We start from the raw sequence: 21606 nt of genomic DNA on the forward strand, positions 1-21606 counted from the left end.
AAAGTACGGGTTTAACAAGTAAGGCAATTTGTTCGCGATGTTACATGTGTTTCTGTGAACTGTTTGATCCCTGTTAAAGTCGCAATTGATTTGCTGGATACTACACGCGAAATTTTTCCTAAATATTTTTTTATTGCTGAGATAGAATAATTGTTATTTCAGCCATAGTTTTTGTGCAAAAATTGCCATCAATTGTTAGATCGAAACCTTTAACAATTTTTAGAAAAGCACCTCTACAGGTTTAAGAATTCCGCTATTAAATATTATAGGGGGAAAACATGATAGGATTGATAAGTACATTTTGTTGATTAAACAATAGAATTTTGATACGACAATACGAGTAAATATCAAATAAATATCAATACGAGACTGAATTTGTAAACGACAATACCTTAAAGGAGCCAATATTCGCTCTTATTTGCATTTGAAGCGGGAACTCAATAAGCTTCGTGATAATCGGGATTAGAACCGAAACGGGCTCTGGAGGTACGAATACGGCTACTAGAAACTTGGGAACGATACTTACGCGGCATCCCGATTTTCACGATATTCACGTCGATTTGCATTCGTTTCAATTAAGTAACCTTTGCCAAACTATTTGAAATCGGCTCGATTCTAATCCAGCTTCACTAGATGGTTTCGTTTGCATAACCCTGCCATTGTTCCGCGCTTTACATGTATAATAAGAATATTATAAAAAGGAGAGGAATAAGTCGGATGGAAAGAGTCGACGGCGAAAGTGGAGTGGAAAGCAGAAATAATGTGTTCGAATAAAATTTGCAAACGAATCAAGACTGCCGCTCGTTTATGTTCCCGGCTGTGCGCGAGACACGGAAAAATCGCAAGATCCAGGAGGAAATATTTGGCTGCGAGACAATCAAGAAAGAAAGTCTACTTGGTGGAACTAAGGGACGAGGGAATAATAATTTAATTTGACTCTATGTTTTAAACACGCTACTGATTTCAAGTTGAAACATCCAAGAAACTCTTCAAATATTCTTTATCGCGAATTAAGCAAATCGTCAAGCAGTTAATTATTAATCTTCGAATAATATACTTACAGGCAAACTGTTTTAAAATTGCGCGAATTACGGCGATCGAGATCCCCGCGCCTCGTGAAACTGCTCTCGATACTTCTCATAAATATGTAATTTACCCTGCTCCCGTGAGAAATACTTCGTTTAACATTGATTCGACCAAGCAGCGAAGATAATGTACCAAGAAAATCGTCGACTTTTCAACACCTTTCGACCTCATCGTTTATTCAATTCCTTCGTGGGTTAAAACGAAGGAAAAAAGACAAGGAAGGCATACAAGAAAAACGAACAGAAAAGTACACAGACTTGCTTTACATTATTCAGGAAAACCGTTCATCCGTCCGGTATACTTTGACATTTTTCATTGCGTTTCCGTTATATTCTCCTGCTGAAAAGGACAAATTATTCCTACGACGAATTCTTACACAGGAACCACGAGTTGCGAACTACGTAATTTCTCGTTGACGAAACGTTCGACGCGGTGACGCAAATTGCAAGACGTGCTTGCAACACACTCTCCTTGTCTCGCGTCGAACTCGAACACGTGCTTCTTGTGGATTGCATTCGAAGCACATAAAGATGGCCCGTTGCGAAAAGCCGACGCGATGTCTCCTTAAACGTCGAAGTAAGTCGTTGCGAGAACATGGCGGCTCGAAATGCACACTTTCTCTAATTACGTTCTCGAATGATCGATTTTAGCTGCGAAAGTAGTCACGTATCGCGTAAAACGGTATTCGATATGTTTCAACGATGATTGGATCGCGAGAAACGCGGCCGATTAGGTGCCGCGAAAATTGTCGAGAATGATATCATTTTAATGGCGTGCTATTCGCACATACGATTAATCGGAGATATCGTGAATCGAGCGTGTCATTAGGTTGTTTGGTAATTTATTATGCAGATCGTTCGGCTGCGACGCTGCTTTCACCAATGAAATTAGAGACTGTTCTTTGCAGTGAAATTGGAAAGGATCATATGCATTTCATACTCGTACAAGAGACCTATTATAGAAGTATCATGAAGCTATCGTGATGGCATTGTTATGTAAATAGTCACCGTTGTTTTCCATTCTGAGAGAGGAAATACCAGGAAGAAACGAACTTGGAATATCACAACGAGATATTGAAATCTATTAGTAGAAACTAATAATGAAAGAATATGTATTAGTGAGTCACGTATATAAACATAAAAATATTTATTCCGTACAAGCTAGTGTCATTGCATTCACATCCTACTTCCGTCATTTATCATTTTTGTATTTTTCAAAACGTGTTGAAATGTTTGAGGTTCCCTGCGTTTTCTATTTTTTAAGTTAAGTTATATTACACAATTACGAAGCAACGACTAAATATTTTAAGATGAACGGAGAAGAACATAGATGGGACAATGAAAACGAGAAAATTTGTTCAATTTCAGAATGGTAGATAAGACGGTTAAAAAAGGACAGCATAGCAAACGTAAACGTAAATATAACAGAAAAGTTCCTTGAAAATACAATTTTAATCGCGGAGCGGAAACGTGAACGCTGGTCATTCTTCGAGCAAGTAAAGGCTTGAACTAGAAGCGATTGTCGCGTGACAAACTAAGGGTGACAAACGTCGAGTACCCGTGTGCTGGCAACTCGAATTTTGCGAACTTGCCGACAACTAGTCCCGCGAAATTAATTGTTGGTTCGTGGCAGGGCACGTTTATGAAAGCGCCGGACATTTCCAGAAAATTTACGTTCTTAAGAATCGATCAGCGGTTATGGCCGCAACGAGTGGTGTAACGCTGCCAACAAACTTCCTCGGGAACGTTTTAGCCGTTCCCTTTATTTGGACGATCGTTCCGCGACGCATCGATTTCGTATTAGGGACGCGTTAACGCGTTGCTTAACGTTTTTCCGATCATGAGACCGTTTTGCTGCGGTAAAAGTTGCTCGAGCGCGAAGCGTTTCGTGAGTTATAGCTGCCATAGTATGTCATTTGTTGTGTGTATAGTTCGTTTAAAATTATTAAATCCATAGGTGAACATAGTGTAAGGAATCGAAATAAATGCAAGAGACGTTCCGATTCCCGACTCTTTTTGCACGATTGAATTAATATTCAATTTTACAAGTTACAAGTTCCAGAAGAGTTACTAAATATCCTTGCTTAACATTAACAAACTTGATAACGGTACAAATGTTACTTTAAAAATAATGTCATTTAATCAAACGATAAGGCTAATCAGCTTATTTTATTTTGTTTCCTAATTGAACACTTCTTCTTCTACTAAATAGAGAGAACGAAGAAAGATACAATCACGGAGTAACACAGAACAGAGACGAGAAATCACGGGTATTCAAGGTCAAGTTAATCCGTTTCACTAAATTGCAATCTTCAATTGTCTAATTTAATAGAATCGTGCCACGTATCGCAACTATTTCGTGGTCACGTTGTAGGACCCTAAATGGCATTGTCCAGAGTCACGCGTGACCATCTGTTTGGTGAATGCGGCGCAACATAATTTCTACGGCATGCAGTACGCCATAAGCGTCGTCGAATTCTCGTGCGGTAAGCGTATTATCATAAGCCATAAGGCGCTTATCCAATTGCCGGCCGATGCAATTACATACATCACGATTACCGCGTTCGATGCAGCTCGTTAATGTCTGCTTCGTGACACGATGACGAAGACGATGACGAGGAAAGGGAAACGACTGCGGAATGAAGTAAGATCGACAGAAAAAAAGATGGATAAGGGTACTTGAAACTGAGGGAAATGAAAAGTAGACGGACGAGAGACACGATTCCAGAGAAAGGGAGAGAAGGCTCGATAAAGAGCGAGGATGAAATAAGAAACATTTCGAGCGCGAAGACGAGCAGACAAGGCGTAGCGTTTCGTTCGTTTGACGGAGTGGAGCAAAAGGGGGCGAAAGGGGGGGGTCTTCATTACGTCCTGAAAGGCTGCCGTTTTAAGAGCAAACGAATAGGAATAGTTAACAATGAAACAGAGGTGCCTGGGAACGGAAGCTGAAAAGGAAGAAAATTTGCACTTGATACTGGTCGGAAAGAAAAGGTCACAAATTAGAACATCCTACGTTTAATTTAATGACTTCTAGAGCACCGATCGTGGCTCTCTTTTCTCTCAGACGGAAAGTCAAATCGATTTTGGAATTGGTCACCAGCGGCGCGATCGATATTACGGTTACATTCACGACAATGAAATTGTACGAAATTGTACAATCTATAAGAATCACTGTTTATGCATCTTTTATTATACGATATATAAAAAAAATCATATATCAAAAGAAGTTCATTCGAGAAAACAAGATTTCCCCCTAAGTCCCCTAAACGTCTCCATTTAAAAACATTCTACCCTCCAGATCTACGTAATAGTGGAGCTAACCATTTTTCGTAAAGCACGTTTGTTTGACAAAATAATAAGATCTGTGTAAATCGAGGCGGCGATTCGAAGCGTTCCATCCAGTCCAATATTCAGGACATTTTTGCTCGCGACGATATTCCACCGTGAAGATTATTCCGGCGGCAATCGCGCGAGATTTCCATCCATAGAATAACGTTTATACCGTGGAAGGCGAAGGAAGGGAGGATGGAATAGTGGGGCACCCCTTCGACCATCATCCCTCTGCGAATCCACTGAACGAACGACACTAACGAAAGGGAGAACGGACGACCGTTTCAACCAACTCGCTTCTATTCCTCCTTCGAGACAAGCCGACGAGCGCCAGTTGAATCGTGAAATTTCATTCCCGTGCACATCCTCCACCGGTCGAGTCGTGAAATTTCAGTGGTCGACACTGGCGGACAGTTTCGCGACGGCACAGACGGGAAATCTCCGTTCAAGTAGCGTGTCGCGCTTACGTTCGTCCTCGTCGCGAACCTCGTCGTGAACGTTTCCATGCAAATTGCCGCGAAACAGTGTAATCCAAAATGGAGAAGAAGGATAAGCGGGCCGTTGTGAAACGACGCTGCGACGTGGTCGAAATGCTGCGCGTATGTGAATGCTCGCCACAGGGTGTCACAATAATCATGGAACGATGAACAAGGAATGATTCTACGTGGAAGGATAAATGGAAAATATATAGAACGTAGCTTTTCAGACTATGCTTCGTTTTTAGGAAAGTCAAGCTGGAAAATTTGTTACGGACGAGTGAACTTGGCTAATTCCTGTTTGAGCGGTGCGTACAAGTGAACAACTAGCAAGATATTCCACTTCTGTGAAAATAAATCAAAATTGTAAAATAACGTCTCTTCGATTGATGCTTCGTTTTCAAGTAAATGGGGATCGACATGCTTAATCGATAATTAGCTTGGTACACGCATTCGATTTTCTCGAAAACGAAGCTTCAAATGAATAGAGATTCGATTCTACACTTTCGGCTTGTTGTTCACATAGAATTTTGCCGATTGTATTATGGTTACGGAAACACCCTGTATATTCACCTACACGCCGATACTGAGGCCTCCAGCGGGGACTGTCCTGTTCGATAATGGGGGAAACTTCAGCATTTTTACCTTATGCATTATGGAGAAGTCAGTTATTAGACGCAAGGCGAAGATAAAGAGAGACAAAATCCATTTTCTATATCCCTTCTTTTGCAGCGTGTAACCCTCGATCGGACCGTGGGCTTTTGTTTCATTCTCTTTCTTCCTCCGAAGGAAGGAAGAGATCAACCGGTGTTCACGAGGGCATACGTGATACCGGGAATACCAACGAAACATTCTCCGTCTCTATCTCGCCTCGGCTAGATATGGATTTCCAATTCAGCCAGATATTTTCAATATCGTTGTCGCGTCTATGGTATCCAACGTTCTCTCCACCAACGATGTCCTCTCTTGTATCCTGGCCCGGGACTTCGAACGAATCGTGACTTTGTAAAATACTCGAATGACTTCGAGACTCTTGACTTTTCAGCAACGCGTGAATCGTAATTTTATGTTCTGTTTTTTGATCGATCGTTGAGCTTATTTGTAAGAAAACGTACAAGATTCTCTTTCGAAGACAAAACAAGACGATACGGAAGTTCGATGAAAGGAACGCTAATGGCGCCGTGAAACTCTGCAACCTTTGGAACTCGAGCGAAAGACATTTTTTGCCAGATAGACGAGAGGCAAGATGAAATTTCTACATGAACTTAACCTGTTCTAACTCACTTCGGTGGATCCAATGGACTGGAAAACGACGACAAGAGAAACCATACAAAAATACTCATATCGGAACGGATGGTCGATCCCCCAACAAAGTCGAGGGTTGCGAGCAAATCAAGCATGAAGTTCTCTCATTGCAAACGAGAAACACGAATATCCTTCTCGTGGTCAAAAGTTCTTGCATTATTGATAATTCGATTAAACTCTACAACCGTGCGACTCTAAAACACGAAACAAAAATCCGTACGCTGAACGAACGCCCTCGAATTTAACCGTGAAATCAAAAAGAGAAACAGAGTAGAGAATGTGGTAAAAAATTGTTCGGGGGAGTACACGAGTCAGTCGGTGGAAAAGACGCAATCAGCGACGTCGTCGAATCGAAGCTATCCTATCGTCGAGACAGAATTAACGTTCTCGTGCAGCTAGATGGGCTTTAACCCGGCCAACAGAATAGACGAAAAACGAAGAAAGGGAAAAAGGTAGGAGAAACGAGGAGGAATGAACGGGAAGGTAGAGAAAGGAGGAACACGTCGAGGGTGAGAGGAAGCGAGAAATTAGAGGAGGTCGCGAGCGCGAGGAAAGTGAGGGGAAACTGCGAGATACCTCATCCCCGTGAGCTTTCCAGTGCTTTTCGAGTGCTTTACGACGTCTGCCGGATAAGTACGTAGAGCGGCGCAGCCGGGCGTTCGCTATACCAAAAGTATATATCGTAAAGAGAGCGCTTTCAGGGAGTTAGATGTCCTCGACCAGTTCAATCAACTGTACGCCAGGCAACAAACCACTGCCGTTAATTGGATCGCAGCTCCGAGTCCTGGCTTTACGAGGCCCAATCGCGCCAAATTATCCGACCTGCATTTCTGGATCGGCCGCAACCGACGTCCTTCCCTTCCATCGTTTCTTCTCCTGTCCCCTTCGTCTGCCAGTCGACATGGATCACGGAACCTCGGAGTGATGTTGGATCTTTTGAAAAAAAAGGGACAGAACGAAGAGACGCGGAAGATACGCGTGTTGAATTGGTGTAAAAGGCGATAACGCGTACTATCATCGCGTAATATCATCTTGATCGTTTTTTATTTAATACAATTTATGTATTTGGTTTGCAGACGTATACAAGAGCGCGTGATACAGTAATTTTAGAGAAGGGAAAAAGAGAAAGAAAAATGGAAAAAGGAGAGAGGGTGAGTAGCAGACTAAGAGGGTGCTAATGGACTCGTCGGTAAGACTGCCTACAAGTTGCGTACCTTAAACATCAGAATAGCAAAAATAAAACCAGAGAATGTATTTATAGCAGAAAGTAGTGGGGAAAGTATTTTCAAAAATGTATATTTCCATAGAAGTATCAAGTTCGTTTTAAAGTCAACTCCATTTTCTCAACAACGAATCATACTATCGAGCGTTTGAACTATGATGACAAACGAATGAACCGAAACCACCGATCGGGATACAGTTTACGAACGATAGTCGGCGACAGGGTAAACAGTTCTCGCGGCAATCGGGTCTAATAGATTGAATTCCTGTCGGGGTTGTGCTATCTCATCGATCGATCAAAACGAGCAAGCGAATCACGTTAGCGTCTTCGAATCAGAACAGGCGCCAGTTCTCCGTTTCTCTTCCGCTTTGCTTCTTTCTTTTTTTTTCTCGCGGCATTCGAGTAGACGCAGTACGAAAGCGTTTAAGTCGAAATGTTTATTACAAGAGTTCATAATAGACTCGCTACAAGTTACTGTTTATACATTAGATTCTTGTAGCACGGCTGCGTGGTCATTAAACGTCAGTTAAATGAGCTTTTGCGAAGTTACGTCTGCTCGCGCCGCTTTCGAATCATTTTTTTTCCGCGTCCAGACTGGATGGAATGGGCTAGATGAACGTAGAACGCCTAATTATGCCGGCGGAGAATTAAAATATTCTCAGTAAACATTTAAAAAAGTAAAATAAAGAAGTTTCCATCGAGCAGCAGCCTTTAATTACAACTTAGTTCGCTCTTGCTTCGCGCTGATGCACACCGCGTCTTCCGCCCATCCGCCATTAATTTCTTCCTGTTTCCCTCCCGTGATCTTCTCTTCGCTTACGTTAATAAACGTTTCTTTTCCTACTCTCCGCGTTCACTTTGACTTCCTACCTTTTACCGCCGCGTCGTTTACTTCATCGTTAAAAACGTTTCCTCGCAATATCACGTATAAACGTCGCACGCTCGTTTACTCGAAAGCCTGTCATCCTCTTCGTTCTACTGGATTGCCTGATACCAGCGCATGGACAAAATTAAGTTTCAGAGGTGGAATCGAAATGATTAGCTAGACGTTGGAGATTTAGATTTAAGAAAAACTAGACATCAATCGAGAAACACATGATTTTTTAGGTTTTGCAATTAAACAGAGTCTTTGTACCATCTTTATGAATTTGTAAACCTTTCCCTTTGACCGTATCAATGAATGGAAACTAACATTTCACATTCAAGAATAAATTCTACTTCGGGAAATGGAATGATCGATATCTGTAAAATGTTGTAGCTCACGATAATTACGAAAGAATGTATTTCGTGTCGTTTCATTTAAACTGTGTTTCCTCACAATGCAACCACTGAACTTACTTTTTTGTAACGGGACTGTACTTCTTTGCGCTGCTTCTATAGTTTCTTAAAATTTATCGTGTCATCGACCGAGCATTTTACGGGCTGACTGCTATAAGTCAGCGTCGCTGTGAACGCGAAAGGCAGCCCTAACTCCGCTTTAAAAAGCATTCGCAAGCTGCAATAAACGGGAGATGGTATTCGCGAAACGACCATTGGGCACACGACGAGTACACGATTATTTGAAAAATTGTTGAATCCCGCCACGCTGTACTATTCATTCCGAAAGCCATCGTTCCTCCAATCGTGACATCGTAATATCGCGATAACCGGTTTATCCGATGTCTTTGTTGCGTATAATCATCAAAACCACTTGATGATAAAGAGAAATATTCAATTCGTCCTCATTTTTATCCAATTTCAAATTTTATTTATTTTGTTCAATCAAAAACGTTATAATACGTTGTTCTTTACTTTGGAAATTTTATATGTATTTATATACATTTCTTTTCTGCGAATTTCATACGAATTTCATACGATTCTGCAACATCAATAGTCTAGTCACTAACGTTTCAGCAAGTTCTAAGAGCAAATCGGAAAGCAGAGGAAACGAGAGAAGAAGGAAAAATTCCAGGACTTTATAATTCTCTGCATTAAGCCCGTTTTGGTTGGCTGTCCGAACGTAGTCACTGTTATTTCCCCTCGTTCCAGGAGAAAAAGTAAAACGCGTAGCGCGGAGTTCATAAGCCATCTCCCGGAGGCACGGTGTAAGCGTAAAGCGGAATAAACGTTGCCGCTACGTGTCCGTCCATGTGCACTGTTATATCGTGCTAACTTCGTCCCAGCGAACGTCCTTTATGGTCGTGCCGGCGAAAAGAATAAGCCGTTTCTGTTGATGCGACCACGGTGTCGTCTTAACGTTCTCGTACCCGCCGTTTCCCCCAGGTTTCCTGGCTAAGCTCGTAAAAGCTCCCACCGTGAATCGTGACTTCGTTGTTGCGACGTGAGGGAAACGCCTGAGAAATCTCGCAACGCCATTGACATCGTTATGTACAGGAAAGAGTGATTGGGAAAGTTCGTTTTATATTAGGTATAACTGACTTTTTGATGGGTAGTTAATGGTGAAAATGTGGCTTTGGAGTGGAACAACTGTTATCTAGTATTCGATGAATATAAATCGAGATACTACTCCCATGTTGATACCAACATTTGAAGATATCTATCTTCCTCAAGCAATTTTAAAATCAGCACAATGATGATTAAAACCTTCAATTTTTGCAGATCGACTTTCCTACTTCTTCGGTGTAACCCAAAGCCGATTCTTCCATTGAATCCTTCAAAGATGAATTTCTTAACACCATTAACATGAAACTAGTATATACATGCTATATAATTACCTCATAAATTATGCGATACTTATAAAAACAGTTCGACTTGATACGAGCATCAGTTTTTCCCCATAGATACATGAAGATCCATTAAAAATCGATGCGTGACACTTGGTACGGTCTGATAAGTGTCGATCGTGGCGTAGCAGACGAAGAAGAGCGGCGCCGTCTAGTGTTTCAACAGGACCGTTCGTCGGTTGGGTAAAAGGGGTTAGGCTAAGTGGCAAATACTGGATAGCGACGAGGTTCGAGTGGCGTCTCGTTTTTCTTGCCTGGCTGCCGCGATCGTCAAGGTGAAGGGGCCTCTCTATAGGTTTTCGGAAATGGAGGCTCGGTCACGATGGCGATATCACGCACGTTTCGAACCGCTTTCGAGCGTTTAGCTTCGACTGGAGAGGTGGCTGCCGGATTCCGCGGAAGAAATAAAACGAGACCTCCGTCTGAAATCGTACGGGGAGCACCGGAAATTTCAACTCCCATTCGATTTCCGCCGCGTTTACGGCCAACCTGGCTCGTTATCCACCGCGTTTTTATCTAACACGGCACGAGGCGGGTTTGATTTATTGCTAAATACGCGAGGGTCGTTCGGTGGCCGCTGCTGACTTTCGCTTCAACGACCCTTGCGACGATTGTATCACTCCTCCCCATTTTATAACACTTGCTTTATCGTGTATAATATATATTGAGTATTTAATTTAACGAAATTCTCTAACGATATTATTGTAAATGTATGGAGTACATTTTTTTATTGGAGTACAAAATTTTATTGGAGTACAAAATTTATACGGAAAATTTTTGTGAATTATGTGAATTGTACGAGACTTTTTGAAATTTCGGTAGTACTATAACGAAATACGATTGTCGAAATATATTGATAACATTTTTAATCGATCTCGATGATAGACATTCACGTTCACTTTACTCTACTTATTCTAAATCATTTTCCTTTTACAGTAAACGGCAACGAATGGCAGTAATTACGACCAAACACGACTCATGTAATGGAACGAGAGTGGAATCGCGTAAAATTACGATTAAATGGTTATAAGACTGGTTTATGTGACCGATACCGTGGACCTGTCCGTTCCCTTTCGCGGCAATTGATTGCGAACGCTGTCGGCCGATCGGTATCGTTTTTATTTATGAATCAGGAGCCCGTTACCAGGGCGCAATGTAATGAAGCAATTGCCGCGTTCGATTTGCAATTTGTTCCCATTGCGATTTTAATCGAGATCAAGTACAATCTGAACCCGTTCACGCGGATACGAGAAGCGTTACTGACATCTCGAATATACTCGATTGCGCAGAAGAAGCGAAACGAGACGATAACGAAATCATCTACTTTTATATCGGCCTCGAGAATCGAAAAATGAAAAGTTTTTCAGAAAGAATTCATTTGAAATTGTAGATAGAATACTCCAGAAACCGATTATCAATGATTTCATTTTATCCATTCTATATAATCTAGATCACTATCACGCGTTATTCATATCTAATCTTTTGAGTGACGAACTTCGAAGGTGGATAAATTAACAAACCACGCGTTAGTGTCTTCTCCTCCACTTCGTTGAAATTATAAGAATAAGAATTGAAGGTAGATAAAACTCGTCTAATGGACGCATTGTATCTAACCTGGCTCCCAATGTCAGCCGCCAGAGATACGGTAAGTGACAGAATACAAACACGCTCGCACGAGCATCTAGATAACGCCATTTTCAGAGGAAACCTGGCCATTTGGAAGGAAGACACGGTCAATGTTAGCACACGTCACGTCCTCTGTCGCATTGCCGCCAGTTCCGCTCGTATCATGAACTGTCACGCCGGCTCTCCCGGTTATAAACACTTGGTGCGTAACTGCACACTTTAAAGCTGCAATATTCGAGGGAGGTAACAAGCGACTGAATAAACATCGACCACCTTGCTTCGCGTGCCATCCTTGTTTCAATTCTACTCCGGTAGTTTACCGCTATTCAACATCTTAATTTAATCCAGAACCGCGACATGTAACACGTGTCATGGGAAGTTCACGGCTGCAAATGTTTGCTTACATCGAGAATAATGGAACAATTTCAATTGGTAATATGTTTCAAGATTATCGTTTACGATAAAACAAAATGATGATCGGTAAAAATAAAATTAATAGAAATTGATAATCGTGATAAAAATACAACGACAAAATATAGTCATACAAATTTACACTGTCCGCAACTTAATCGTCAAGCGTAAGGGAATCGATAGTTTCTGTATAGCACGAAGATCGAATCGTACTTCGCAACACGGAAGTTAGTATTCAAGGTCACAGGGGCTGGGTAACTTCAATGGTCGAGGTAGAGGAACGCGTGACTCGATCCACGGGGCTCGAGAACGTAATCCCATAGCAATGTTTGCCGTCCGTGACGCGATACCGATCGCGTCGTGCAGCCTGATGGAACGAGAAGGGAAAAGCGGATCGCGCGATGTTCGACTGTTTATCGTTGTTATTGTTTTTCGACCCTATCTCAGCCCAGCCACCCCCATCCCGGCGGAATCCGATTTGTAATGGAAATGCAATGTTCAATGCCGGTTTAATCCTTCGTCCGCCGTAGGAGCTTTTTGTAACGCGCTGCTTCCAGGGAAAAAGCGGAGGAAACGGACGGCTTTAGAGATCCGTCATAATCGTTCTAGGGCGATCTTTATTTTTCGTACAAACGTCGCTGCTTGAGAGAGAGAAAGAGAGAGAGAGAGAGAGTCAACGAGATTTTTTGCGAAAGATTACGTCCGAGTATTCGATAGCGCACACGGAGCGTCAATGACAAACTACATAAATGGTCACGTTTCCAAAAGCATTATCTCGTTCGTTGCTCGTGAACTCGCTCTCGCGGATGCAAAACTAACCCCCGTAGAAAAAACGACCAGAGCAGTTTCCCACTTAACAAACGAAAACTTCCAACCAACCCGAAAATGTGCAAAAACGGGAAAACCACAAACGCGAATCTCCTCTCTACGCTCGTACCTTTTACTTTTTGCCAACAATTAAAAGAACGTAAGTATCGCCAGAGGGGTTGTTAAGCAACGGTTAGGAGTTCCTTCGCGAAGTAAGGGAAGTTCGGTCGAAATAGCGACTCGGAGTCAGAGTGGAGAGAGGCGGCGAGCGGAAGGGTGACAAATCAATGGCGGATGGTAGGGTAGGTAGCGGCATATGAGCGCTGGGCTCCTATCTTATCAACGCATTATTCAACGGCGGAGGCTGCTCGGGACTCTAACTGCCTGCATTTGCATAAATCCATAGATCTCCCGGACCTGCTCGGCTGCCCGGCCGTGTCTATCCATCTCTGGATGCATGCATACAGCAAATTACAGTGCCCGCAAGCGGAATTGTGGGTGGCGGACCCGTGTCCTTCCCCCTCTGCCTGCCCCCCCCTTTCACGAAAGGACCCCGAAGGGAGCCAACACGCTTGCCGGCTAGGTAAGGCCAATGGAAGGGGCTCGGTAACATTCACTTTGCCGGTGGCTTTGTATTGGATCGTTAACGACACCCCTTCCTGTGTACCTTCTGTTATCACCCTACGCTATCTCTCTTATTGTGCGTCCTTCCTTTTCTATGGGTCTACTAGGACTGGAAAAAATTTCGTGCACATCTCCAGGATTCTGGGAGATAGATAATCGGTTACGTGTTTAATGGTTGATGACTGAGTCGAAGAATGGTAAAAAATACCGTGTAGAATCGTTTTATAGTTATACACTATCGATCTAAAATTCCGTTACGTTAAAAAACTGTTCAGGGAAATGTCGAACGAGGTAAAGACTGTTGCTGCGAGAATTAAACGATAGTAGTGGAACGATGTTGAAGATCGACCATACGTTTTTGCTCGAATGATAGTTTTAAGATTATTGGTCGTCGTGACCCAGTATGGAATCGACGCAAACTTTATCCTGTTTGCAGATCAATTTTACGCCGATATAAGAAACTTCGCAAAAATCCAGTAACCCGTAACAAAAAGTACTCGCTGAACCATTCACGCACTGAAATTGGTCGGTTACATCCGTTGAAAATTTCTCCACGAAAGTGATCCGCACGCTCAAATACGCGCGGGAGATCCTCGTTTATCGAATCCATTTGCGAGATCACGCGAACGACGTATCCGCGGTAAGACGAGTCTAACGGATCGCTAATCAGCAAGTGAAACAAAAGGATTTCCACGGCACAGAGGTGGCGGGTTTCCACGCGGATCTAAGGTCTCTCTCTCTCCCTCTCTCTCTATTCGTCTCTGGAGAGGATTGCCGGGCCACTCAGCTACGGAATGGTTCGTTAGCAAAAGGAGACGAAACTGTAAGTCCCGGTGCAAATACCGTCGATTACGTGCTCGCCTGTACGATTCGGTCTTCGTTGAATTTCTCCGCGAACGGTATCACGGCAACACGGTAATATTTGCAAAGCTTTGTTATCCGACCGACTCACAAAACCGGCGATCGTATGCATTGCGATTCGAAAATTTATTCGTTCGATGAATAATTTAACTCCGGTTATCCCTATATCCTGTATGAATTATCGCGTCCTCGCTCTGTCATACGCGAATACCGTCGAAATTTCGTTTGGAAAACAACGCGAAGAAAAACGTTGTTTCCAGGCATAACTCACGCGGATAACGTTCTCGATAATGCCTTAGCAATCGAAAATTCAGATTACCTTTTTCATCGAGAATTCGAAGCGTTCAATTTCGTAAAACGAGGCCAGCTTTCAACGAACTTTTTAATAAATCGACTGACCCAATTTCTCTTCTGACCCGTGTACGCAGGAAACGGAACAATAAGCAGTATCATAGAACCGATCGCGTTGAAATCGCGCGGTAAAACCCACGGCACGGAACGAGACGGAATTTTTGACAAGGCTTTTTCGCCCGACCGATAAAATATATTCATTTTCCTATTGAATTCGCAGATAATTGGTGCGAGTCTGAGAGTGTCTGATACCGATCCCCGAGTTCTCACGAGTCGGGTGCAACGGACGCGTAATAAATTCCAGGTTTACCTATTCTGCTTGCGACAGGAATTATTCGGCGAGCTCGTAGGTGCACGATCGATTTAACCGGGCGAGGATGAAATACGAGAGACGCGCCAATTCGTTGCACCGATTCAGTCGTTCCTGTACCATTACCTGTCGATCCTCTGCCGATTGTTTCACCGACTTTTTTCCTGCCCCCGATTAAAAATTTCGAAAAATATTCCGCTAACGACCACGCAAACTCTACTAATTCTTCGAGATCGGAAGACTTTTTATACAGAAGGAAAGAATCTATTGCGAGGAAATTTTGAAAAATTTGCATTTCTTTATGATGTAAAGATATGTAGTACGACGTACTACATATTTGGCGACATTTACAAAACCTATGACTAAATCATGGCAATCCACTGAACCGATCTTATGAACTTGGGTTTAGGAAACATTACGCTTTACCATCTTCAGCCACAATCAGCAACGAGTTTCGTCCGTAAGTCCACTTATAATCTAAAAGCAGGACTCCGGTGCTACCCGTACATCGATACAACAGCCTGAACGAGTTTATTCCGGAGGAGCCAGCTGCTCACCCTTAAAAACACCGTTGTCCTCTTGAGCGGTGCATCACGGACGCGTTATCTGCCGGCTGCTCGAACAACGATAGGGCAGTACGAGGGTGGAGAGTGCGAAGTTAAGTCGAGCCCTTGCTCGAATGTCTCTGACGGCAGCGAGACGAGTAGTTAATTAACACCTCCCGTTACCCATACCCTTCTTCATCCCTTGCATCCGGTGGAGGCTAGCTTTTCCGCAGAACAGGCGCGGTGGCAGCCGCCTTTTTCACGGTGGAGGAACGGTCTCCTTCGCAGAATTCGCCCGCGTGGCTGGCTTTTTCAAAGCTGCCGTAACCCCGGCGAGAAGTTGGAAAAGGATCTCCTTCCTTCGTAATTTTTTCCGTTCTCCTCCCGTCGACCACGAAGACCGGTTGGTAATTAAGACATTCTGTGGTAGAAAGGAAGTCACCGGCAAGTCCCTGGATCTCATGTATTTTTAATTTAGATAGCGACCGAGAAGGATCTAGAGGAGGAGGATCCACCGTTTTGGAACTGGCGCAAAAGACTCCGACGATGGGGTTTGATCGTTCAAGTGGTTGGTTCTTACATTGTCAGCGTTCTCTTCTTCTCCGAACTGTCGATGGAGCAATTTTCTGCGATTGTGGCAAAGTGGTGGAATTGGGAGCAGATCGTGTGATGTCGGTAAATGGAGCGTTTGTTTTGTCGTTTGATTTAAACGAATGATGTAACACACAGTAAACGCTTCAATATATTATACATATACACACGATAGGTAACATTTATTCCTAACAAAATTCAGTAATATTTTTTACGAAGTCTATCTATCTACTTTCTCATATAGAGCGGGTGGTGTTCTCGCGAGGACTAGAAAGTCATCAAAGAGGGAAATAAACGACGTTATGGCGAACACAGAGCATGCGCTCGGTAATATCTCAGTTGGATACAGCGAAATTTTCGTCGTTGTTGACCACTACGCCGAAGGATCCAGTATCGCGAATGCCTCGAGGTACGTCAGGTTATGTGATACCGGTAATAATTCTATGAATTACGAGCTTAACCCGGGCTGACCTCTCATTTTCATCAAGCTTCCACTCGCAGGGAGCTGTGTCATCTCGACAGGACGTGTAATGCAAAGGTAATGATAGCGGTTTGGAAACGGACGTTCAGATGTATACATCCAGTTTGTTTCGTGAATTTTGTGGTCAGTGTTACTAGTGTTTCAAACAACATTAATACTCATAAAGCGTTACGAAGTTTTCAATTTCCCTGTAGATCTTCTCATAACGAAATATAAATAGAAAATTCGCTAAAACAATTCACTGCGATATTATATACTCGAAGATTACACATCGAATAAGCTGAATCTATTTCCTTCAAAGGCTTTTCACTCTGTTGCGGAACAAACTTCCAACCATCCTAAAAATTCCTCATATATTTGCATATGTCACATCAAGTAGGATAATCCTTCCATCTTACCGTTTATAACTCCACTATACCAAACCAAACGTCGGCGATTGAATCGATCTTTAACTATTCTCATCTTTACATCAACCCCAAGACCCCATAAGTTGACGACAAATATCGATCAAGACATGACAGAAATAGTATCCAAAGGGTATCAATGTAGGAAACGGAAATGGATTTGGTGTTCATTGGTAATCAGCGATACGGTCGATCAATCATCAACCTATGGAGGGGTGGCAGCCAATGGATAGTCATTAATTAAAAGCGGAATTCGCGCGAATGAACCGGCAATGAACACTTGACCGGTCGACTGGATTCGCGGAACATCGTCCCGATTGAAGTGGCCCTCCTTCCCCCGATTTCGGCGATGCAGCGCGGTAGGTCGGCCAAGGGTGAACCTGGAAGGTAGTGTCGGCAAGGGGTTACCACGATCGGCCCCCTTTCGGCTTGCAACGATCCGAAAACCAGCCGGACAGCTCTGCAATTTCGATGCTAGCCCTGTAATTTGATCAATTAACGCTGTACGGCCCTGTTCGCTTGAGAGTGTGGCTAGCTCCTCCCCTGGTTCGTTCTACGTGGTCAGGGGATGCTGCGAGTTCCAGGTATCGACTGTGTTCAGGAAGTTCGATTATGGTCGCCGGTTGTGATCCAGTGTTACTTAGATGTCATTGAGAAATGTAAATTTTGTAAAACATATTTTGGGTAACGTTAAAGATAGCTGTTTCGACTTATGGAAAAATGAAAGCTAGTTTTCATAGAAAGTAAAGATTTCTAGAAACAAAGGTAGTTTCATATATATAATATATATGATATATTTAGCTACATGGTGTCGAGGCTGGATTCGATAGAAAATGAAGATTGCTAGAGTTAGGGGTGTAAGTTGTAGTTCGAGAGCTGCTTCGAAGACTACAAATTGGGTTTGGGTTGCGAGAGAGTTAAGAAGTGGGAGTTGGTAATTTTGTTAGAAACGCTGAGAGGGAAAATTATAACGAATCAGTTTAAATTCACAGAATAAATGAATATTTAAAAGAGGTAATTTTATCGAAAAGTGTGTTCGCTTCTTAATGGCGTTCCTTTCGCCATTGTTAACGCTGTAATTTGCTTCTGAAGGAACGGTGAAAAGTAAAAATACGCCAAACGTATTTAAAAGGAAGTTCATTAAAAGCCTGAAGCAGTCGTTGAACATTAGAGGTGGCGATTTTGGCAGGTTCGTTGGGAGCAACGTGCAAAGAAAAAATTAGCAAGATGAAAATTATTTTTACAGCACGGAACGAGTGTAAAACAGAAACGCGCGGGCGCGCAAAGGTAAAAAATTAAGCGGGACAACTGGCGTTTCAGTGGAATATCTAGTTTAAAGGCCGAAAGCAACGCAGGCACAAATATGTGCGAATTTAATGGCAAAGGGATATGCGAATTCCCAATTAGCTACGTTAATTAACCGTCCATATCCGAGCGCCCGAGCCAAAAATGTTGCTTATTAACCTTGTCGAACTGACATTTTTCAGAAATTTCATTCCCTATGAAACGAGATCAAAATTAAATTTAAATAAAAGATTCAACGACGAAGATCCGAATTCTTTGTGAATGATAAGCGATTCATGAAACGGAGCGGCCATTAATAACGTCGGTATTCAAATTACGGAACGACATTCGCTCTTCGAAAATTCCATCGATCGATCATCGCTGAAACCGAAGGAGCGCGTCGCCGGCTCGGTTGAATACACAAATCTCGTAGTTAATAATCGATCGGCATAGCGTTAACTCGCCAGAATCCGAGGTAATTCACGAGATTTGTAATGTTCGGCTTTTCAAGCATTGTACACAGGCCGCGCATTACCGTCTCGTCGTTAGCAGGACGTACATGACGTCATTAGAACGAAGTGCTGCTTAACGGGTAGTTAACACATAATTACTGTGTACAACGCGCGCACGCGCGTTGCAGTGGTTTACTTATGACGTCGTCATGCACTCCGTGCGCGCGACCGTCCAAACTAGCGCCTCGATATCAATCTCTCTCTGTCTGTGGAACGTTGATTACGCGAATGATTTCCAACTCTAAATCGAATAACGCCGCAACAGCTAAGAGCACCTTCGTGTTAGAAGACTGAGATTCGCTCATACGAAATGATCGTAACGAAAAGGTATCGCGCAGATAAAGGTAAATTGTTAAATATTGGTAGCGAAATCATTGCAAGATTAACTTAATGGACTGGGAAACTTAGTAGGAAGTTGTTGGTAACTAAGAGAAGAATGAATCGTAATTGAGATATATTCATGTTAATTAAGTGTTTGGGTATAGCGACGTGGACGGTCGCGACATTAAATTTGAACATAAAATTACATTTCGGAAACATATTGTCGGCCACTGATATTACAAGCGAAACTCATTAAGTAGAACTTTTGGCAAAACCAAGGCAAACATTAGTAAAATGCTCGATTCTCCATCTGGATTAGAAGCAGTTATTAAGTGGAATTTCCTCGGCCGCGCGGGAAGTTCTGGAGGGTGAGAAACCACCATCGTGCAACGTTACGTTTCGAACACGAAATTCAAGAGTTATTCAGTTAATCGCGGCAGTTGCAAAATTCTGAAATTGCGGCTCTCCGCTCGTTTTCGTTCCGTCCGATGAGGATACGAGTATTTACTTGCCACAAGAATTAATTGTTTGTGCAATTTAGCCATTCACATCGACAATACCGAATGACGATCTCTCTACGAGGAACGAAAAAAAACCGGCTGGTAGAGAGAAGAGAAGAAACAATAGGAACGTTAAATTCGAAAGTGCATTTCACGGAACGATCGTCACGATGTTGAAGTCTATTTAAAAGCCGGTTTCACGCATTTCCGAAACGTTCAATATATATCCGGCATAGACAGATTCGCAAATTTTCCCTCTTTTCTAAGTAAATTTACGTTCCAAGCGGAAAGATAGCAATAATTTAATGTTTTCGCACAACTATTTGAGCTGATAATTGGTTGCATCGAAGTATCTTTGTATGAGGGCCGGACACTGTAGGATGAGTGACATGGTTTCAAGCAGATCGAAATACTCACGACCTCGCGCATGAAAGCGATTTCAAATTCTGTCGAATTTTTGTGTCGATTTAATTCGGTAGTTAAGGTGATTGAACTATAATGGTATTAAGGATTGCTTCTCCGCGCTTGCAACATCTTTTTGCAGTACATTTTCGGAATATCTATTTTCGCGAATTGAACCTTAATAGCTAATCTCGTGGTAATTAACTTCAACCCTCGAAGCGCAAGCTATATAAAAAAGTTTATTTAACCGACACTTGCTTCTCCGTTTAAATGTTTAGCAACACTTTACGTTCGTCGAAGAAGCCATGCTATTAAACATAAAACGTTTCGCCAGTCTTGCAATTCGTTTTATCCTCCAGCCGCCAGCAAATTCCTCTAATTATACCGGGCGGTTTATTACCATTTTTTGCACCATTTTTTCCCATGAAAACTATAAAAACGCTTTAACCAAGAAAACAGAATCGTAGGTTACCAGGGAAAAATAGTCTCTACATCGTCGAGTTGTCTTCAGCGATGTTGCCGAAATTTGCAACGACCAACAACCTCCGTAAAGAGTCCCAGATTGGAGAGGAACGAAAGCGCTTCTTTTTGATATCCAGCGACACGTGAAATTCCTACGATAACTTCCCGTTTGTTTTCGTCAGCGATGCAAGGAACGATCAAACGCGGGGAGAAATAAAAAGCAACAAAGCTCGTCGGCTTAGATTGATTTTTGCACACATGGAACAGTCTGTATCTTAGCTGTTGCTCCGCAAACGGTAGTTTGCGCCTTTATTTGCCAGCTGCATTCCGTTTGGACGAGTGTATACGAGTTTTAGGTTCTCAACAGAGGAAACACGCTCGTCTATGTGAAAAAACGTGTAAAAGAAATGGCGAGAGAAAAGCGACGAAAGGGGACGGAGACGAAGAAACAGACGAAGAAGACTAGGATAAAAGAGTAGAAGGGGACGAAGCCTGGAAATCTTTGGGAAGAAATCGAAATTGCAGGTTTTCGTCGAAACGCTGGACTGGTAAGACGTGACCGAATTGCCAGAATAAGGGACGGCGCGTGTTCCAGCACCAAGATAAATAGGATATTCCGGATAAATGCTTACCTACGTGCTTTCAAATGGTATCGAGTGTTCTCTACGAGCCGGCCAGGTACTCTTCCGCGACGTTTCAGGAATTTCCCTACAAAGCCTTCCGAGGGTGACACACCTTCTCCTGGTGCTGGCGTATCCCTGGTTGCGGCCGCTGCACAAGACCGGCATTACTCAGGCGACATACCGTGAGCTAAATGAACCGAATAATTGCAGCTACCGACTAGGGCTCGCAAAGCTCGTGAATCTCTTTTGCTTTTCGTCGTTCTCCTTTATACCCTTCCGGCAGTGATTATGCCTTGGTTCAACGATCGAAACTCTGCACGAATCTTCGGAATTTGTAATTTTAATTTTAA

General features: G+C 42.8%; 1 long non-coding RNA gene across 7 annotated transcripts in view; it reads left to right on the forward strand.

Moving 5' to 3' along the window:
* The window catches only part of LOC117153303 (uncharacterized), a 33005-nt gene extending 16003 nt beyond the window's left edge, over positions 1-17002 (forward strand). The window contains exons 1-5 of one of the 7 annotated variants that reach the window (XR_013059174.1): positions 10905-11786; positions 11843-16079; positions 16155-16351; positions 16512-16676; positions 16769-17002. This is a non-coding gene — a long non-coding RNA (uncharacterized LOC117153303). Of the gene's footprint in view, positions 1-10904; positions 16084-16154; positions 16443-16511; positions 16677-16755 lie in introns of those variants that run through there. The other 6 variants (XR_013059176.1, XR_013059172.1, XR_013059175.1 and 3 more) reach the window with 6 other exon arrangements.
* The last annotated feature ends 4604 nt before the right edge of the window (positions 17003-21606 follow it).

The sequence above is a fragment of the Bombus vancouverensis genome, chromosome 1 (genome assembly GCF_051014615.1).
Source record: "Bombus vancouverensis nearcticus chromosome 1, iyBomVanc1_principal, whole genome shotgun sequence".
NCBI lineage: Eukaryota > Metazoa > Arthropoda > Insecta > Hymenoptera > Apidae > Bombus > Bombus vancouverensis.